Raw genomic sequence first — 10704 nt, 5'->3', positions numbered from 1 at the left:
CTGTCTGAACACTCAGTTTCTGTCTGAACACTCTCCTAGCCTGTTACCTGTTTCTCTCTATGTCCTTACCTTCCATTTTTCTGCAGAGTCTGAACCTGCACCTAACTCCTACTCGTTGTCGCTGTATTTCCGTTTGTGAGTTTAGAGTCCACTAGCTACTTCATTGCAAGTACCTTGTGTGTATCTGGTTCTACTTTTCCCTTCCAGTCTGTTCAGTGTGAACAGAGCCCTGTCCTCTCTGCCTCGCGCACCGCTCCGGCGGTTCCTGCCCGCTCTGCCTTGCTCACCGCTCCGGCAGTTCCTGCCTGCTCTGCCTTGCTCACCGCTCTGGTGGTTCCTGCCTGCTCTGCCTTGCTCACCGCTCCAGCGGTTCCTGCCTCCTCTGACTTTCTCACCGCTCCGGCGGTTCCTGCTTCCTCCGCCTTGCTCACCGCTCCGGCAGTTCCTGCCTGCTCTGCCTTGCTCACCGCTCCGGCGGTTCCTGCGTGCTCTGCCTTGCTCACCGCTCTGGTGGTTCCTGCCTGCTCTGCCCTACTCACCGCTCCGGCGGTTCCTGCGTGCTCTGCCTTGCTCACCGCTCTGGTGGTTCCTGCCTGCTCTGCCCTGCTCACCGCTCCGGCGGTTCCTGCCTGCTCTGCCTTGCTCACCGCTCCGGCGGTTTCTGCATGCTCTGTCTTGCTCACCGCTCCGGCGGTTCCTGCCTGCTCTGCCTTGCTCACCGCTCCGGCGGTTCCTGCTTGCTCTGCCTTGCTCACCGCTCCAGCGGTTCCTGCCTGCTCTGCCTTGCTCACCGCTCTGGCGGTTTCTCCCTGCTCTGCTTGCTCACCTCTCCATCGGTTCCTCTCTTCTCTGCTTGTCTACCGCACTGTACTGGACCCTATCCAGCCTGTGCTCCAACTCGCTAGTACCTCCCCGTCTGCACGCCAGCCGTACTTGTCAGTACCCTCCTGTCTGCATACCAGTCGTGCCTGCCAGTATCCTCCTGTCTGCACTCCAGCCGTGCCTGCCTGTGCCCACCTGTCTGCATGCCCGCCGTGCCTGCGAATACCCACCTGTCTGTGTGCCAGCCTAACCTGCCTGTTCCTGTATTCCCCAATGTGGGTTAACAGCCGTGTCTGTGGTCTGGCCTGGAGTAGCACCTGGTCCCTCTGCTCAGTTACTCCCTGGTGCATGGCGTCGATAGCCATCGTGCAACCTTGGTCGGATCGGGTAGATATTAGTTATGGCCCTCCAGGCACTCTCCGGTTCATGGCACAGTGGAATCACTAAATCACGCACATGCCAGTCAGCCTGGGCATGTGCATAACAGAAAGCACTTTCAGTTTAGTTTTTGAATGTTTTATTTTGAGCCCTTAACAGTGGCATAATACCTATGACCACGCTGTTGACAGCAGTGACCTGGGTGTCAGAAATGCTTCCTGGGGCAATCCTCATGCTGTCCCCATGTCATTTGAGCACTGTCACTATCGTTTTGGGCACTTGTTAGGCTTTTAAAAGACTGCCGGGGGTGCCGCCGCAAAAATGCTCGGGTCTCCCATAGACTAACATTGGGCTCATTGCTCGGGTCGAGCACCCGAGTATCACTGCGAGCTCGGCCCGAGTTTCGAGCACCCGAACATTTTAGTGCTCGCTCAACACTAGTGAATAGTAATAGTACATGTAAATAACTTAGTTATCACTATTTTGATCCAAAAAATGGAAAAGTCATTCCACTGCAAAAAGGTGTACCCAATCAGGATCTTCTTTCATATTGAACAAATACCACCTTATGCACCTGCTTATTTCTTTGGTTTTGCTGTAGTTTCTTGTTCTTTGCACAAACAGAGGCGTGGCCCCGCTTTCTGAGCCAGGTATTTCATCTATATAACTTCCCATGCACAGGTGTCTGAACAGTTGAACCCGTGTCCTGCTCTGCCCTTATCTACATTGCGATTGGTTGACACAAAGTAAGGTTTTAATACCAAAAACAGGATAGGTCCAACCCGATTGGATACACCTTGTCACACTGGGATTTCTTTTTTGCTTTATGATCAAAATATGGTAACTAAGTACTCTATGTTATTTACGTGTATTATTATACACTTAACTATAGGATATATGCTCATTAGTTTTTATTCTAGGTTTGCTCTTACACATTTCATGTATGCCAACTTATGCTAAAACTTATTTCTTTGGTTTTGATAAGGTCTAGACAGACTAAATGTCACACACGGTGTGAGAAAGACTAAGAGCAACTCAAAGGGATGAGGGGAAGGTAGCCCAAAGGCTAGGGAAAGAGGGAGTGGAGACCCCTAGGCAGATCTAATATTACCCTACTTATCACACCGTCCCTATATAGGTTCCACACCTATCGCCGAGCAGGAACCTAAGCCCTGAATGTCCCTAGAGCTTAGCCCTAGATAGGGAGGGGGGGTGAGCACTGGACAGTTCCTACTATAAACTAAAGACAACAAGGGAGACAAACAAAGGAAGAAAACTTAGCTTGAGCAGACACCAGGGAGATAACACCAAACGTCCTCCAAGGGCACCAGAGAGGAAGCTAGCCAACTGCTATTGACCAAGTCTGCACAAGGGAAACTTAGAATATCACTGGCGACTCCCTGAAGCAGACTGAGAGTTTATAAACACCCAGACCAGGGTGTGTCAATCAGAGCAGGAGGGAGGTTGCTGCTGGGTCCAAAAGTAAGAAGGATTAAGAAGGCATCTGCAATGCAAATGCAGTGACCTTCTGTCGCCAGAACCAGAGCAACTGTCTGTTACACCTGACACACCCATGACACTAAGCCTTACTCATTGTCATGACATACCACTTCATGATGTTGTGAGGCGTAGTGGTTAACAAAAGCACCAAAGACCCGACCCGTGGAATGAAGAAGACAGGTGGCATATGAATCAAGACTGGACTGGAATGTCCAAGATATGGGCTCCATTGACAAGATGAGGGCAAGAGACATGTGATTTTTTTTCAACCCCATTCCAGACACTTTTGAAGACAACAGAATGGTACCAGTATCAAACCACAAGAAAAAAAAAATGGATTCTGCCAATTCTGAATTTGTGAAATTTGATAAGAATTCAGTGATTCACTCATCTCTACAATTGCAGTATTGATGAATCGGGGCTATAATATTGAATCTATAAACCATATGGTATTTGAAATTCACTTCAGGTGGCATTGTATGTAAAATTCCTATTCAATAACTTTGAAAAAATCTAATTTTATGGATCTGTCACCCTAAAATGTGATATTACTATTTGGAAAAGGGTAGTAAATATGAATTATCCTTGGTGTTACTGATCTAAACACTTTCCGCTGCACGCTTCATAGTTCAACAAACCTGTTCTCTGAAAAGCACTTTCCATTAATTGTGGCTATCATAAATGTTTGCCGGTAGGGAGTTAGAAAATTAATCAAATCATTTTTAGTGAGTAATTACTGAGTCGTAAAAGTTTAACTAGATAATCAATAACAATCTCTCTGTACACACAAGTCAGGACCTTTATTAAAAGTATTATTATAGATCTAAAACAGTATCATAAGATTCTGATACAATTTGACATCATCTTATTGCCACAAATCCCATGTGGCAGTTACTGATGCTGTGTTCTGATATGTTTCATTTTTTATTGATGTTGCTTGTACAGAAAATGCATATTCAAATAGAGGGAATGCAGCTCTGAACAGAAAGTGAATGGAACAGCAAATACTGTATGTCAATATATATCTGTTGGAAATGTGCGAACCTGACGAAATTCTAATTTGGCAGGGAAATTTGCTTTGCAGCAAATTTATTCTTATTATTCTCTGGGGTCCCTCCAAACTTCATAACATAATGCTAAAAAAAATGCTCACCTCACTGTTCATTTTTCCCAATGCCGCAGCCCTCCTCTTCTTTCCTCCTTCTTCTAGCTTTCTTTGGCCATCTTTATGCTCGGGCTTCCAGCATTGAGTAGACCTCTAATGTCATGACATAGGTCATGATGTCACAATGTGTGTCATATAAGTCCTAGTCAGAGTCTACTGTAACATCAGAGGCCAACTAGGAGCTGGAAGCCTCAGAAGGAGGAAAGAAGAGGCCAGATGAAGGGGAGGGCAAAAAAGTGGGCAAATACATGTAAGAAGAGCACATTGTGGCATTGCAGCACACGTCGTGACATCAAAACGTGGCAAGCTCATGACGCATAGTGACCCCTGAGACCTGGTCACAGCTGGAAGTCCTGGCCTATAGTTGAGAACAAGCAGATGCATCATGACTGAAAGAAGAAGTTCAGAGGACCAGATTCACAGCAGGGAACAGCAGGGCGGCTAGTGAGGTGAGTGGTGAGTTTGTATATTATTTTTTTCTTGCTTTTTTTACCACTTGCCAAATCTTTACGATTCACTAACATGGTGGCCGGGCAGGTTTTTTTTTGCGATCCTGGTGAATAAAATCAAAAAGTGTTCAAATTTGCATGGTACCATGAGTTTTTGCAGTGTATAGCAACAGTCGACAAAGATCACTTCACCTACCCTGCTTTTCATAAGCAGCGCCAGATGGGCTCACATTGTGCCGCTGCAAGTAGAGGAGTTTGCAGTAGCTGATAATTTACAGCGGGGCGGCACAATTGCATGTAGTTTTTATCCCCATAGACTTTGGCACCTAGGACAACCATATCTATGAATATCCCATATCATCCATGCCATGCCACTGGCATAAACAACGTCGTATGATCGCTGCAGCCAATCAGCACCCACTGATCGGATGCAGCCTTTCCATACAAATTGAGCAGCTAAAGTGCTGTTAGAATTGATCTAATATGTCTTATTCAAGTTTCAGTTGTAATTACATAGAAATGTATTATTTTTTAACCTGTATATTTCAGCCATTTATATTGATTGTTATTTGAGTGTTTGTGTTCTGTGTAAGCTGCAATCCTCAATGTTTATGACAGGCTGCAATCTTAATGGTTATAATCTACAGCAGAACACAATTGCAAAAGAAGATTAGAGACTGTATCAAATATAATCTTAAATGAATGTACCAATCAATAAAACACTAAAGATAATGCAGCTGAAAACCACAAATTTACTAAAGTTCATTGTAGTATCCAAGCTTAAAAAAGCATTGGAGGCAAGTACTGGCCATGTACCCAACTCCTAATAGGACAAATTCCAAGTTTTGTTCTAAAGTTTCATGGCAATTATTGCACTCCAGCCTCAAGATTACCATATCAAATTTAAGAAAGAAGCAAGGATAAGATGGTTTAAAGGGAAACTGTCAGCTACAAAAAAGCTATCTACCTGCAGACATTATAGTAATGGTCTGAAGGTAAATTGTATTTTCATAGGTGACAGGTAGTGATGAGCGAGTATGTTCTGTTAACCCTTTTGGCGACTATGCTAGGGCGAGCACCAAGTATTTACAGCTGCTCGGTGATATGTTTGAATCACTCCTGTGTGCATGATTTGCGACTGTTTGAGAGCTTTAATACATGTGAGGAATACTTAAGAAACAAGCATTCTGCACATGTATTAAAGCTGTCAAACAGTCGCAAATCATGCACACGGGAGTGATTCAAACATATCATCGAGCACGCTGAAGATACTCGGTGCTCGCCCGAGCATAGTCGCCAATAGGGTTAACCGAACATACGCTCTCATCACTAGTGACAGGCTCTCATTAACTCCAAAACACTCCATGACATGCTAGTACATCATGAAGTGTGTGAGAAACTATGAAGCGGGCTCAGAAGCTGAGCCTGCTCCACACAGTGCAGATGTTGTCTGTATTACATAGCCGACATCTGCCATTAACAGCAGCAAGCAAAGCTATTTCCAATCGCTGCTGTTAATCTATTAGTTACCACTGTCAATCAGCAACAGAGCCATTTAAGAGCCACGATCCAACCTGGGCAATCGTTCCGATGCACATTTCCCCTGATGTGACTTGATCACGTGGAACCAGTGGGTTGTTTTGACACCAGTGGATGGCTGAAGACCCCCATGCTTGTCATGTGATTTTTCATGTGATGTTCAGCTAAAGGTTGGGCATCATAGGAGAAAATGATTTTTACAGTATACACTAATACTTTGAACCTGATATTTTGTAAGTATTCCCCGGTTATTTCAGCAAGTGAAATCCACAGAGCATAGAAAAACCTACATTTTTTTAACGTACAATTATGTTGATTTAATAGAAATTTTGTTCATTGGTTTTGTAAATACTAATCAATTTTTATGTTTCAGTGTATTGCAGAAGCATGCAAGTTTATTTATTTTCTCACTTATAAAGCGCCACTAATTCCGCAGCACTTTACAGACATTATCATCACTGTCCCCATTTTGGCTCACAATCAAAATACCCTATCAGTATGTCTTTGGAGTCTGGCAGGAAACCTGGATACACTCACAAGCATTGGGAGAAAATACAAATGCTTTGCAGATTTTTTCTTGGTGGGATTAGAATTTAGGACCCCACAGCTGCAAGGCTGCAGTGCTAACCACTGAGCCACCTAGATGTGTTCAATCTGTCAGTACAGAAATGTAAAAATCTGCAACATGTTAATTCTGTTGTGGATTGACCTCATATTTGTTAGTTTTTCTTTATCTCAATCAAATCTGCAAATAATGTGATGTGTCAATTTTGCTGCATATTTCCGGTAGATTTTAAATCAGTAATTTCATTAATTTCCTTTTATTAAAAGAGAATCTGCCAGCAAGTTTTGCTATGTAATCTGACTGTACCATGATGCAGGAGCTGGCACCATGAATCCAACTATGTATCACTTAGGTTACTGGGTGCAGTAGTTATGATAGAATCACAGTTTTCTCTGCTGCATTTCTAGCAGAGCTCAGTTGTTGAGCTCTGTATAACCCCGCCAGTCCACACACACACACACACACACACGCACACACACACATACACACACACACACGCACACGTGATTATCAGCTTACTGTGTACTGTATATGGTGACAGAAAGCTAAACCGGAGTGGGGGGGGGAATCGCTTGGCTTGATCAGGAGGCATGAGGCCAATTGTCCTTTTGTGATAATGATGGACTGTTCTGCTGCATTCCTACCCCCTGAAGACAACAATCGCACCATGTGTACAAGTGTTATGTGATTTCCCTATGTAATGTGAATAGCGATGTGCGTCTTCTATGTTATGTGAAGGTAATGTACAGCATATAAGTAATGTAAAGTGTTAATATATAATGTGAGTATTGCATAGTGCAGGGTAGACACAGGATTAGATTAGGACAATAGGTTTAGTCTATAGGATAATAAAGTATAGGATATAGTTAATGGATAGAACTAGCCCAGTAGGAGGGGACTAGTGTTAATAAAAGGTGGGCACTTCCTGATATAGATATAGAGATATAGTGATATGGAGAAGTGCAGTGACAAGTCCAAGTTCAAGTCCAGTGGGCTGCTAGGGTCAGCATGTGTCTACCAGTCGAGGCAGTGGGACACCAAACTAGAATTCCGAGCAGACTCTCCTGTCATGCCTGGAGCCCAAGGTCTGACATAGGGGCTGCCTGGCACATCATGTTCTTTCATGTACAGGGGAAGGTGGACAGATACCCAGCAAGACAGAAGTTAATGGATCCCGGGTGCACCACCAAGCAGGAAGGGAGATCCCTGGGGCTAACAGAGCCAGTGAGCAGAGGGATGCTCAAGGAGGAACAAATGGTAGGGCTGAAGATGTGTTGTGTTGAGAAAGCAAAGAATGTTAAGTGCTGTGCCTTATCGCATGTGTTACCACTTGATGGACTTGGACTGACTAGTAAACGTTTGCTTGTTGCAATGAACTTGGTGTTCCCTGAATTGTGTGTGGCGGCTCCTGAGGATGGAGACCTGGAGACAGTGGAAGCCTGCAGCCTACAAGTGAGTGTGATGCACCCAACACCTGACAGCACACAGGGTAATGGGACACTGTTCTAATGTAAAGTGCTTGAGAGTAACCGGACAGCAGTTCGGTCATGACTACTGCTCTCGCGCACTTTACACTTTAGTAATATTCTCCTGCTAATAAAATACTGATTGTATGTAAACAGTAAAAATAGCCTAGTAAGGAGCATTGTATTCAGACGCTCCTTCACTATACTCCTTCACTTTTACAATATAATAATTACAATTATAATATAATAATAATAATATGCAGCAAATCGAATGCTTAGAAATTTACACTTGGAGATTCCTGACTCAACAACAGAAAATAAGACAAAACTTCATACTATAGTTCAAAAAAATGTTTTAAGGTTTCTAACCCCTTCAAGACAATTGACGTACCTATACGTTATGGTCGGATAGGGGATCCTGACCGATGACGTATACGTATGTCACAGCGATTATGCCCCTGTGATCGCAGGCTGGAGCTCGGCTTACATGATACCCGAGCCCCCGCTCTCACAGACAGCAGTAGTGCCTGTTTAACTATTTGATTTATGATCATAAAAATTAAAAGTTTGAAAATTGCAAAATTTAAATATTGACTTAAATTTACCACTGCCATTAAGTACAATGTGTCATGAAAAAAAAACAGTCTCAGAATCTCAAGGATATGTTGAAGAGTTCCAGAGTTATTACCTCATAAAGTGACACTGGTCAGAATTGTAACATTTCAAAACAGGCTGGGGGTTGAAGGGGTTAATTCCAATCATCTTTGAAATAACAATATGCCTTTCAAGAAACATTTTCAGATTGTGGATTTTTTTTTAGCAGATTCTGATCCGCAATCCATATAAATAACACTTCAAATACTCTTTGAATAAGCTTCATATTGACATCAGTGGGAGAACAAGCTATAGGGACATTGTGTTGATTTTTTTCAATGTTTTTTAAAGCATGTGATAAAAAGAAATGCGCAAATTTGACCATTTTAAAATTTGATTTGTGCAAATTGTCAAAAATGCTTGCTGCTATTTTACAGAATGCAGAAGATTGCATCAGCCAGAGAAGGCTCACATGATCTCGAGCACAATCAGGTCGGCTTTCCATCACATAGTAAAGCACATCATATGGCATATCACAACTTTTCATAGCCAGTATAAAAGCCAAAGCAGGAGATGCAGTGCAGAAACCATTTTGGGGTAAATCTGTTTATTGAAAGGATGTCACAACTCATAAATTAGCAATAGAAATAGAGAAAAACACAAAAAAACCTCTGAATATATTGTACAAATAGTGTGTGCCAAAAACAGCATTGAAAAACATTGCTTTACCTTAGTTATATAAAAGGTTATAGACTTTAACCATGGCTTTTTGAAGAGGTTCCTTTGTTATTACCAAGATGGTGTTTATGTTAAAAAGCTTGAAAGGGGTTGGATACAGGCTCAGGAGACCTTAGAATACTATAGATATCGTTTCAGGGCAATTTTCGTACCTGTGATTTGCGGTGATTTTTTTTTTGCCATGATTAGAATATTTTGGAAAAATTTGCAGGAGCTTGCAAATACAAATTTCAAAAAAAGTGATCATCTCGGGCCTTTACTTTTGCCATTATGGAATGGAGATATTGGATCCAGGTAACAGAGCTTGGGTATTTCTTGTCTTCCTTTTGGAGTTTTTGCTTTTTAGTTTCATTATTTCATTTTTTATACTCAGTCCATTAAAGTAATAATTTGCATTACTTTCACAAATTCCATATTGCTTTTCTCATACGTGGACATCTTGCCAAAACACAATCATCTCCTCTTGGTTCTTCATATAGCGACTGGCTAAATTGAGCTTTTAGATTATCACTTCATATTCTATCCTTGAAGGCTGGCAGTGTTGGAGCTATGAACGAGCTTTTAACTTTAATGCCTGTGAATGTGAACCAGAATTATTCAACTCAATTCTCTAAGTGATGCTCATAAATATATTTCTTAAGGCTATTATATTTCTAAACACTATATACCTTGAGGGCGTTCTGACACAGAGGAAAGGCAGAGAGATGACAGCTCGGCAAGTATAAATTGATATATTTCTTTGTAATGCTGCATTGTGTAACTTCATCCTAACTCCTGCAATTTCCAAAATGAATTCTTACGGGAATAAATAGGGGCAAAGTAGCCTGACAAATTGCAGATGGCATATGTTCAAAGCCCCACATTATCAATTGAGCAGAAAACTGCTGACACTTCACCTTGATTTATGCATTATGCAGTTTTAGAGTGACTACACCACCTATGATGTGCTGTAGAGGATGGCATTTCTTTTAATAAATAGAATAGTGTATACGCTTTAAACATAATGGTAATAGAAAGTGAAGTTTAGACAACATCACTCTAGTATTTCAATACCTCGGAATGTATTTACAGTATGTGCAAGATCTCCCTTTCCCTATCTTCCTGCTTTCTTTCTCTCTTTCTTTCTCTCTTTTCTCTTCCCGCTTCACCCTACCTCTTTTGCCTAACATTCTTTTGTCCCTTCTCTTTCTTCTACGACTTTCCTATAAATACCGTACTCTAAATTTTAATCATTCCTTCTCTTGCTCTTTCTCTCCTCCCTCCCACTAGTCTTTTTTGTTTGCCTTTTCTCCCCCTCTCTCTTTCCTTATGTCTATCTTTTTTCGTTCTTTCTTTCTTTCTTTCTTTCTTTCTTTTTCTCTATCACTCTCATTATAGTATATTTTGTTTGTCTTTTCTCTGTCTTTCCTCATTTTTCTTTCTTTCTTACTTTCTTACTTTTTTCTTTTCTCCATTTTTACTTTACTCCTTTTATTCTTTCCTTTCTGT

This window comes from Phyllobates terribilis, unplaced genomic scaffold (genome assembly GCF_046119375.1).
Source record: "Phyllobates terribilis strain yellow unplaced genomic scaffold, ASM4611937v1 Scaffold_2__4_contigs__length_985480577, whole genome shotgun sequence".
NCBI classification, from domain to species: Eukaryota; Metazoa; Chordata; class Amphibia; order Anura; family Dendrobatidae; genus Phyllobates; species Phyllobates terribilis.
The sequence above is the reverse complement of the archived record's forward strand: the minus strand, read 5'-3'. Positions refer to the sequence as shown.